Source organism: Bufo bufo, chromosome 2, assembly GCF_905171765.1.
Source record: "Bufo bufo chromosome 2, aBufBuf1.1, whole genome shotgun sequence".
Classification (NCBI taxonomy): domain Eukaryota; kingdom Metazoa; phylum Chordata; class Amphibia; order Anura; family Bufonidae; genus Bufo; species Bufo bufo.
The window spans coordinates 547,314,344-547,326,334 of NC_053390.1; the positions used below are offsets into that span (position 1 = coordinate 547,314,344).

The 11,991-nt window shown below is 40.6% G+C and overlaps 1 protein-coding gene across 3 annotated transcripts in view; it reads left to right on the forward strand.

The window, feature by feature from the left end:
* Positions 1–11,426, forward strand: part of STAP1 (signal transducing adaptor family member 1) — a 139,817-nt gene extending 128,391 nt beyond the window's left edge. For all 3 annotated transcript variants that reach the window (XM_040420476.1, XM_040420478.1, XM_040420477.1), the window contains one exon: positions 11,003–11,426. The gene's annotated coding sequence lies outside the window, so the exon portion shown is untranslated. The remainder of the gene's footprint in view (positions 1–11,002) is intronic.
* Positions 11,427–11,991: the final 565 nt, after the last annotated feature.

Here is an 11,991-nt window from a genome sequence, read left to right on the forward strand (position 1 = left end):
AAATCCAGCAGAAAAAACAAAAAACAAAAAATGCAACAAAACTGTATGTATTACATGTGGTTTGAGCCATGGAAAAGCCATCAGATTTCACCCTCTCCGTTGGAAAGGGAGAAATCCGCTGCCTAAATTCACATTTTTTAAGGTTGCATGTGGATGAGAATTCTGAAATTCTCATCCTTTTTGCTGGTACTGTACAATGCTGCTGATTTGCAGCATCAAATTTCGCAACGGCAAATCTGCAACCAATCAGTCACATGTGACCCTGCTATAAAGAGTGAAGAGTGTAGTCAGAGGGGCAATTTTTTGAAGATTTTTAGATTGTGATTTTTAGATTATAATTTTGTTTTAGACTACTATGATAATTAAAATGTATAATACAAGAGATAAAGTAAGGGTCTGTGTTGTCTATTATGCAGACAGACAAGTGGATATGTCATCACATCATAACTTATTTGATTTGGTATCAGCATTTCCATGATGTGTTGCTAAAGTAAGGCTGCATGCACATGGTTGTGTGCCGTCTAGGAAACACAGCCTGTTTGTCGGCCGCATCTCCTGAACTGACAGCTGCTCATTTGACCCAAACTTACTGCATCATAATGATTTACAATGCATTAGTCACATGATGATATGAGTACCGTATAACAGACCCACGGCCTATCGTGTGCATACGGCCTAAGGGCTCATGCACATGACCGTTGTTGTTTTGTGGTCCGTTTTTCACTGATCCGTATCTGAGTTTTTTTTCTCTCTGATTTAAGTCCTCTTCCGTTCCGTTATTGCACAAAACATATCCGTATGGTTTCCGCATTTGGTCCGTTTTTTGCAGATCTTATACAGAAACAATAACTTATTAATCACCAAACACATGAGCAATATGGGCTGGGCATAGCATTTCTACAGTATGGATCCGCAAAATACGGATGACATATGGATGTGTTCCGTGTGCGTTCTGTATTTTTTGCGGACCCATTGACTTGCATGGGGCGTCGGACCGTGATTTGCGGACAATAATAGGACATGCACTACTTTTTTTTGCGGAAAGGCCATGCGGACAAATGGAAACTAAATGCACACCGGAGTAACTTCTGTATTTTCTACAGCCCCATTGAAGTGAATGGTTCCGCATACGGTCCGCAAAAAAAACTGAATGGAAGCGAAAAGAAAATACGTTCATGTGCATGAGCCCTAAGGCTCATTTTATTTACTAGACCTTATCTTCCATTTCTGTAGAATAATAGAAATGCTTACAATCTGGTGAAGGGGAAAAAAGCTCGGAAATGTACATGTTTTGCATTCAAAACAATGAAAACAGGTCTTCATGCAGGTGAAGAGGGGTTACGCTGGATAAATGACATTCCAGTAATAAGGTAAACTAGTTGAGACGTGGTTTTGTAACTTGCTTGCAATGAGAACAAAGGCCATAGTATTCCAGCAAGTTCATGCCAAGAGCGCAACAAAATGGGTACTCACACAATATTTAGTTCCCTGTTTGTGTTGGCATGTATGTCACTACTTAAAATTTAACCTTGTAGTACTTAGAAAGTAAACGAATCTTTATACTGATAGCTAACCATATTCAGAGCAGTCAAATAGCACTAAGATAAGATTCTCTGACATGACATTTGTAATGAATAGAGGGTAAGTACTCTAAATGGAAAAGTCATGTACTTGTACGGCCGCCGGCCGGGTTCAGACTGTGAAATAGTGTCACAGCTAAGAACTGCAGTTAAACTGTGCAAATACCTGACTTTAAATCTACATATGTTATATGTGCAGCAGTTCAAGAAAAATTGTATGATACTGTACAATTTAGTCTAGTACCAAAGATTGGGTGCCCAGAGTATGTCACTGTCCCAACGGTCTTTATAAGCATCCATTACTTGCGATGCTCTTCAGGAGTAGTTATCAATCTCATCTGAAAGTGATAACTTGTATTTAAATTGAAGAGTTATAGCTTCTGAAACACAATGGAAAAAAGGCCCAAATTAACTGCATCCTTCAAGAGCCCAAACTAACTGTATTCTTCAAGGACCCAAAATAACTGCATCCTTCAAAGGGTTCCCTTGGAATGATTAAAAATGGCCACAAGCAACCTGTCCTAGAATATAACACCAATAGAAGAATATGTGGTTCAACAATAAACAACAAGCTAATCACACATCCATCATGATTATAGTATCACATTTTTTTTAAAACATGTATTACAGACATGATTGACATACGCAAATAAATTAAAAACGGTTAAAAACACAAAAACAGTGGTGGTGACCAAACGGCAGGATAAGCATAATAAAGTGCAAGTGCAAAAAGTATTTTTAGGGAGGTACAATAAAGTGCAGATTCAAGAGTTCATAAACAAGTATCCATATTTTTCGCTTTATAAGACGCACTTTTTCCCCCCAAAAGTGGGGCAAAAATGGCAGTGTGTCTTATAAAGCAAATGGTGCGCTGACACTGATACATCGCCGGCCTCTATGCTGCACAGCGGGACCTGCAACGTATAAGCGGGGAGGGAGGAGAGGCTGGAGGCCGGCAACTGCTGTTGCTATCGCGGCGGGGCCCTGTGCAGTCACTGTACTCTATTGCACCGGGCCCCACGCACAGCAGTCTTCATATCTAACCTGTAGTAATGTAATCCTTAACCTCTTTGTTAGCTTTGTTAAAGTAGCGCAATCCTCTCCAGTAGTACTCACTATCAAACTACTGTAGCAGACCGGCCGGCAGTGTAACGTCACTCACTCTCTCTTGCCTGCTCAACCTGATTCATAAATAAAGGGGGAGGAGCAGGCGCGTGACAAAGTGAGTGGCGTTACGCTGCCGGCCGGCCTGCTACGGTAGTTTGATAGTAAGTACTACTGCAGAGGATTGCGCTATTTTAACAAAGCTAACAAAGAGGTTAAGGATTACATGACTACAGTTTAGATATGAAGACTGCTGTGAGCAGGGCCCGGTGTATTGGTGGTCACTTTTTACACAGGAACACTGTTATGGGGGGATCTGTGGATGACACATATATAGCATAACAGTGTCATCCACAGATCCCCCCCATAACAGTGTCATCCACAGATCCCCCCCATAACAGTGTCATCCACAAACCCCCCATAAGTGTCATCCACAGATACCCCCATAACAGTGTCATCCACAGATACCCCCATAACAGTGTCATCCACAGATCCCCCCCATAACAGTGTCATCCACAGATGTCCCCATAACAGTGAGTCATCCACACATGTCCCCATAACAGTGTGTCATCCACAAATGCCCCCATAACAGTGCGTAATCCACAGATCCCCATAACAGTGTCATCCACAGATCCCCCATAACAGTGCATCATCCACAGATCCCCCATAACAGTGCATCATCCACAGATCCCCCATAACAATGCGTCATCCACAGATCCCCCATAACAGTGTGTCATCCACAGATCCCCCATAACAGTGTGTCATCCACAGATCCCCTCCATAACAGTGTCATCCACAGATCTCCTCCATAACAGTGTCATCCACAGACCACTATTAGTTCAAAACCCACCAAAAGCACACCTTTTAGTTCAAAATATTTTTTTTCTTATTTTCCTCCTCAAAAACCTAGGTGCGTCTTATCATCAGGTGCATCTTATAAAGCGAAAAATACGGTATACACACAGCCAAATAGTATGGCTATGAAGAGTACAGATCAAATAACGTGAGAAAATAATAATAATAATAATTAAAAAAAAAAAAAAATTTTAAAATATATATATATATATAAGTGATCCAGTATAATAAAAAGTATATAGGCAAATATCTATATAATACCAACCAAATTATTGTGTCCCTAACTCAGGTCAGACCACCACCATACCCTGACGCGCATTTCGCCATCAGGGTGAGAGGATGGGTTGCCTCAACTTGCAGCGCTGCATACGGGGCAAGGGGAGTGGGAGACTTACTACACACTGTGCTCCGACACCTGCATATACTCCACAGTGGTGAGTTTTCCTGTAAGGCTGGCTCAGCCTGACTGCAAACCACACTCTGTATTGATCCATTACTATTTATTGGAGGGTAGAAACTCTGCTGTACAATAGATAATAATGATGCCATCCTGTGTCACGGCAAGTGGGGATAAGAGGAACACCAAGTAAACAAACAGCAACAGGTAAACAGACTAGGCCCCAAAGCTAGGGAGGAGGGAATGGTAACCTCCTAACAATCCCTGAGCCTCTTCATGACTGCTGACAGTATGAGCAAGTCCTGATGGTGAACAAACTCATACGCTGGAACCTAAGCCCTGCTGACACTGTTCCAAACCCTAACTTAGGGAGTGGTGAATGAGACAGCCGGTACCTTCCACAATGAAGGGACCAGCATCTCCCTGAGACCTAGAAGCAACACACGCACAAAGGAGAAAACAGGAGGACTTAGCTTGAGACGAGCGGGAAGTAGAGGATCCACAAAAAAACATTATAGAACTCCAGAAGGAAAATATCAACCGCAAAGTCAGCAGTAAGAGGCTTAAATAGAGCCTCTTAAACAACTAATGAGCAGAACCTGTGGAGAGGTGGGATCCTGCCCACAACAACAAACAGAAAGGAAACACAGAAAGACCTGTCAGATAGACCACGTGCTGCAAGTCTAACCGATCTTCTCAGATCTCTCACAGGGCAGGCAGTGAAATCCTGTGTTTCATAGGCCATTATGGTAGAGCAGCCTGACAGGAACAGGGATCAGGATCACATCCCTTCTCCCCCTTCCTGTCAGGCTGCTCAACCATGACGAAATACCACACACAGGATTGCATCATTACTATCTATTCTACAGCAGAGTTGCTGCTATGCAATAGCATACACAATGGAGTGACTGTGATATGCCTGAAGTTGAGCAGCCTGACAAGAATGCTTACCAATTTAAAGTATATACAGGCGCTAAAGCGCAGTGTGTAGTGAGTCCCACCCCTTTAGGCAGCCCTGTAAGTGGAGGCAACCTGTTCTAGTCATTATCTATCTCTGATTTCAGGGCATTTTTTATAGTAATTCATATAAAGGGTTTCTCAAAGACCAGAATCCCCTTTTGATATTGTGAGGCAGAGTGTAGCGATTAAAAATAAAATAAAAAAAAACTTGCCTGTTCCCAGCACTTTGGTTCCGGTGCACAGCTCCCTTCTCCTCTACTTTGAGTCCCCACTGGACCAGAAGTGTGACATACAGTTGCAAGAAAAAGTATGTGAACCCTTTGGGTTGATATGGATTTCTGCACAAATCGGTCATAAAATGTGATCTGATCTTCATCTAAGTCACAACAATAAACAATCACAGTCTGCTTAAACTAATAACACACAAAGAATTAAATGTTAGCATGTTTTTATTGAACACACCATGTAAACATTCACAGTGCAGGTGGAAAAAGTATGTGAACCCCTAGACTAATGATATCTCCAAGAGCTAATTGGAGTCAGGTGTCAGCCAACTGGAGTCCAATCAATGAGATGAGATTGGAGGTGTTGGCTACAGCTGCCCTGCCCTATTAAAAACACACACCAGTTCTGGATTTGCTTTTCACAAGAAGCATTGCCTGATGTGAATGATACCTCGCACAAAAGAGCTCTTAGTAGACCTACGATTAAGAATTGTTGACTTGCATAAAGCTGGAAAGGGTTATAAAAGTATCTCCAAAAGCCTTGCTGTTCATCAGTCCACGGTAAGACAAATTGTCTATAAATGGAGAAAGTTCAGCACTACTGCTACTCTCCCTAGGAGTGGCCGTCCTGTAAAGATGACTGCAAGAGCACAGCGCAGACTGCTCAATGAGGTGAAGAAGAATCCTAGAGTGTCAGCTAAAGACTTACAAAAGTCTCTGGCATATGCTAACATCCCTGTTAGCAAATCTACAATACGTAAAACACTAAACAAGAATGGATTTCATGGGAGGATACCACAGAGGAAGCCACTGCTGTCCAAAAAAAACATTGCTGCATGTTTACAGTTTGCACAAGAGCACCTGGATGTTCCACAACAGTACTGGCAAAATATTCTGTGGACAGATGAAACCAAAGTTGAGTTGTTTGGAAGAAACACACAACACTATGTGTGGAGAAAAAGAGGCACAGCACACCAACATCAAAACCTCATCCTAACTAGAAGTTTGGTGGTGGGGGCATTATTGTTTGGGGCTGCTTTGCTGTGTCAGGGCCTGGACGGATTGCTATCATCGAAGGAAAAATGAATTCCTAAGTTTATCAAGACATTTTGCAGGAGAACTTAAGGCCATCTGTCCACCAGCTGAAGATGAACAGAAGATGGATGTTGCAACATGACAACAACCTAAAGCATAGAAGTAAATCAACAACAGAATGGCTTAAAACAGAAGAAAATACGCCTTCTGGAGTGGCCCAGTCAGAGTCCTGACCTCAACCCGATTGAGATGCTGTGGCATGACCTCAAGAAAGCGATTCACACCAGACATCCCAAGAATATTGCTGAACTGAAACAGTTCTGTAAAGAGGAATGGTCAAGAATTACTCCTGACCGTTGTGCACGTCTGATCTGCAACTACAGGAAACGTTTGGTTGAAGTTATTGCTGCCAAAGGAGGTTCAACCAGTTATTAAAGGGAACCTGTCACTAGGATTTTGTATAGAGCTGAGGACATGGGTTGCTAGATCACCGCTAGCACATCCACAATACCCAGTCCCCATAGCTCTGTGTGCTTTTATTGTGTAAAAAACCGATTTGATACATATGCAAATTAACCGGAGACGAGTCCTGTCCCTGAGATGAGTCAGGGACAGGACTCATCTCAGGTTAATTTGCATATGTATAAAATCTTTTTTTTTTTTACACAATAAAAGCTCACAGAGCTATGGGGACTGGGTATTGCAGATGTGCTAGCGGTGATCTAGCAACCCATGTCCTCAGCTCTATACACAAAATCCTGGGGACAGGTTCCCTTTAACCCCTTAAGGACCGGGCTCATTTTCACCTTCAGGATCAGGCCATTTTTTGCAAATCTGACCAGTGTCACTTTATGTGGTGATAACTCTAAAACGCTTTGACTTATCCAGGCCATTCTGAGATAGTTTTTTCGTCACATATTGTACTTCATGACACTGGTAAAATGGAGTAAAAAAAAAATCATTTTTATTTATAAAAAAATACCAAATTTGCCAAACATTTTAAAAAATTAGCAAATTTCCAAGTTTCAATTTCTCTTCTTCTATAATACATATTAATACCTACAAAAATAGTTATTACTTTACATTTCCCATATGTCTACTTCATGTTAGGATAATTTTGGGAATGACATTTTATTTTTGGGGGACGTTACAAGGCTTAGAAGTTTAGAAGTAAATCTTGAAATTTCTCTGAAATTTTCAAAAACCAACTTTTTAAGGACCAGTTCAGGTTTGAAGTCACTTTGTGAAGCTTAAATAATATAAACCACCCAAAAATGACCTTTAGGTGTTCCACAAGAATTAATGGAAAATAGAGATACAATTTAAAAATTTCACTTTTTTGGCAGATTTTCCATTTTAATAATTCTTTCCAGTTACAAAGCAAGGGTTAACAGCCAAACAAAACTCAACATTTATGGCCCTGATTCTGTAGTTTACAGAAACACCCCATATGTGGTCGTAAACTGCTGTACGGGCACACGGCAGGACGCAGAAGGAAAGGAATGCATTACGGTTATTGGAAGGCAGATTTTGCTAGACTGGTTTTTTTGACACCATGTCCCATTTGAAGCCCTCCTGATGCACCCCTAGAGTAGAAACTCCATAAAAGTGACCCCATCTAAGAAACTACACCCCTCAAGATATTCAAAACTGATTTTACAAACGTCATTAACCCTTTAGGTGTTCCACAAGAATTAATGGAAAATAAGGATACAATTTTAAAATTTCACTTTTTTGGCAGATTTTCCATTTTATTATTTTTTTCCAGTTACAAAGCAAGGGTTAACAGCCAAACAAAACTCAATATTTATGGCCCTGATTCTGTAGTTTACAGAAACACCCCATATGTGGTCGTAAACTGCTGTACGGGCACACGGCAGGGCGCAGAAGGAAAGGAATGCCATACGGTTTTTTGGGGGGCAGATTTTGCTGGACTGTTACACCATGTCCCATTTGAAGCCCCCCTGATGCACCCCTAGAGTAGAAACTCCAAAAAAGTGACCCCATTTTAGAAATTACGGGATAGGGTGGAAGTTTTGTTGGTACTAGTTTAGGGTACATATGATTTTTGGTTGCTCTATATTACACTTTTTGTGAGGCAAGGTAACAAGAAATAGCTGTTTTGGCACCGTTTTTTTTTGTTATTTACAACATTCATCTGACAGCTTAGATCATGTGGTATTTTTATAGAGCAGGTTGTCACGGACGCGGCGATACCTAATATGTATACTTTATTTTTATTTATGTAAGTTTTACACAATAATTTCATTTTTGAAACAAAAAAAATCATGTTTTAGTGTCTCCATAGTCTGAGAGCCATATTTTTTTCAGTTTTTGGGCGATTATATTGGGTAGGGTATAATTTTTGCGGGATGAGATGACGGTTTTATTGGCACTATTTTGGGGTGTGTGTGACTTTTTGATCGCTTGCTATTACACTTTTTGTGATGTAAGGTGACAAAAAATGGTTAATTTAGCAGTTTTTATTTTTATTTTTTTACAGTGTTCATCTGAGGGGTCAGGGCATGTGATATTTTTTTTTTTTTTTTTTTAACATGGAGATGCTAGGGATTGAACCCCGGGGCCTCATACATGCGAAGCATGCGCTCTACCACTGAATGTGATATTTTTATAGAGCCGGTCGATATGGACGCGGCGATACCTAATATGTATACTTTTTTTTTTATTTATGTAAGTTTTACACAATAATATCATTTTTGAAACAAAAAATAAATAAATCATGTTTTAGTGTCTCCATATTCTGAGAGCCATAGTTTTTTCAGTTTTTGGGCGATTATCTTAGGTAGGGTCTCATTTTTTGCGGGATGAGATGACAGTTTGATTGGCACTATTATGGGGTGCATATGACTTTTTGTTTGAAATCTCTTTTTATTAGACAAACAAAGATCATAATTCAATAAAGAAATCCAAAGTTGAGTGAGTCACATCGTTATGAATGCAAGACATAAATCATCAAAGGCATAGCCTAACAATACATGTAATCACGAGGTAACCACTCATCTAGGACCAAATAGTCCCTTAGATAAATGATCTTACAATCACAAGAAGAAACAAGAAATGATGTACAAAACAAGTGAACAGAGCTAACAGCCCTAACACTGTGTCACCCCATGTTACAAACTACAATCCGCATAGTGTTTGAGAATGAAAATATAGCTTATTGCGTCAACCAAATCTTTAAACATGTCAGCTCTGGTCAATATCTCCCCGCGAGAGATAAAGGCAGGCGGGTGGAGAGGAGGGGGGGGGGGGGGGGTCTCAAAAAGTGGCCCGAATGAACATCTCGCCTTTCGTAGATTAAGTAGTACCGGGTTGCAGAGAATTCAGGTAGCCTGTCCTATAGTGTAGCCAAGGCTGCCAGATCTGTAGAAAGCGGTCTCTGTTATGATATGTCCACCCAATCAGTTCCTCCATTTGGCACATCTGGTGGACCCTATCTCTCCACATGTCTAAGGTCGGTGGATCTACTGACCTCCATTTTACAGGGATCAGAAGTTTAGCGGCCATCAGCAAGTGTGTGGTCAGGTTATGTTTCCCAGGGCGAAAATCTGGGGTAGGTAGCCAGAGTAGTACTAATTGGGCTGTGAGCTTCAGGGACGTGCTACAAATGGTACGCTCCACTTCCGCCCAAAAGTGATGAATGTCTGGACACGACCACCAGATATGAGAAATGGAGCCAGTAGCTGCATATGACTTTTTGATGGCTTGCTATTACAGTTTTTGTGATGTAAGGTGACAAAAAATGGTTTATTTAGCAGTTTTTATTTTTTACGGTGTTCATCTCAGGGGTTAAGTCATGTGATATTTTTATAGAGCCGGTCGATACGGACGCGGCGATACCTAAAATGTATACATTTTTTTTATTTATGTAAGTTTTACACAATAACAGCTTTTTTAAAACAAGAAAAATGATGTTTTAGTGTCTCCATATTCTGAGCCATATTTTTTTACATTTTTTGGGCGATTGTCTCAGGCAGGGGCTCATTTTTTGCGCGATGAGGTGACGGTTAGATTGGTACTATTTTGGTGGGCGTATGCCTTTTTGATCGCTTGCTGTTGTACTTTTTTACGGTGTTCATCTGAGGGGTTAGGTCATGTGATATGTTTATAGAGCTGGTCGATACGGGCGCAACGATACCTAATATGTCTATATGTCTTTTCCCTATTTTTTACAATTCTTTTTTACTTTATTTTTGGAAAAGGACGCTTTTTTATTTTTTTACTTGAAACTTTTAATTATTTTTGTAAAACTTAAATTTTATGAACTTTTTTTTTTCACTTTATTATTTGTCCCACTCTGGGACTTTAACATTACAGGGTCTGATCCCTGTTTCAATGCAGCACGATACATCTGTATTGTGCTGTATTGAACTGTTAGGCTGGGTTCACACGAGCGGATGCCGTGCGTGGCATCCGCTCCGTGAAAGAGTGCCAAGACCCGATGCAGACTGCAGAGGCACGGAGCATTAACATGACTGATAATGCTCCGTGCCTCTCTGTGACCTCTTTACTACGAAATCACAGTGACAACTCCTGAGGCCATTGATCGGCTAGCAGCGGTGACATGTGTATAGGTGGCATGTCACACTTCTGATCCAATGGGAACTGGAAGTGGAGGAGGAAGGAGCTTGGCGCTGGTACTGCAGCAGCAGTCTGTTTTTTTTTTTATTCCTGCACCCTGCATAACAATATTAAAAGGGGTTCCTGTTCTCTGTTTAAGGTTAAAGGCAAATTGAAATCAAAGCTGTGCCATGATAAACACATAGGTCTGCTGCATCGGTTTAATGCCGTCACAGTCTAATTAAAACTGTTTGTTTTCATTTCAGAACACATCACATGGAACAAGATTTAGGATGAAACCGTATTGAAAGAAATGACAGAACCATTTTTGTACAGTATAGCTAAAGTAAACGAAACTATAACATGTCAACAATTTTTTATTTTTTTTGTGTACCAAACAAGCGAAAAAAATGCTGCTTTTCCCTTTATATTTACACATTTATATCCTATGTCTGTCTGTGCCAACATGGTTGTTATGGGTGTCATTCAAAGAGCCAACATTGGCACTGCTCCAATAATCTATCAGCCAGTTTAATTACTGAAATGCTTTTCCTCTGTGGTAATATGTCATGACTGCATAATGTGCAAGTGTCACCTTACAGCTGTCACCCAAAAGACAACTTAATACACTCTATACATATAGAACTGTACAGGTGTCTAGGCAAAACAAAGGATGGGATCAGCAACCTTCAGCACTCCAGCTGCTGTGAAACTACAACTCCCAGCATGCAAACATACTCAGTTGTTCTTCTAACTACCACAGAAGTGAATGGAGCAGTGCCGGAGGTTGCTGATCCCAGACATTCAGGATTACACACTGCTGTATAATATTATTTACACAGTATGTAAGGGAGTGTTCACATGTGTGAGAGTCTCCGTGCACAGGGCCTCTGTACATATATCGTCAAAAACGGCGGACAGAAAAGTCCTGCATGCTGGACTTTTTTCACCTCTAAAAAAACATTCTCCCAGACGGAAACCAAATGGATCCCATTTTCCATGATCTGATTGACTCCGTTCATGTCAGTTATGCGCCGAATCCAGCACTCTTGTTATTTTCATTGTTCTGCTCCTATAATGAAGTAACAGAAATAAGTAAGGCAGTGTGAAGGAGCCCTAGAAAGGTGTTATATGTATGAAATAACCGATTCAGATGTACAATTTCTATCATTACATAGAGAAATAACTTTATATAATAAATGTCATTGCTATTAATGATACATTTGAGATATACATATATAGAGAGAGATTGTTC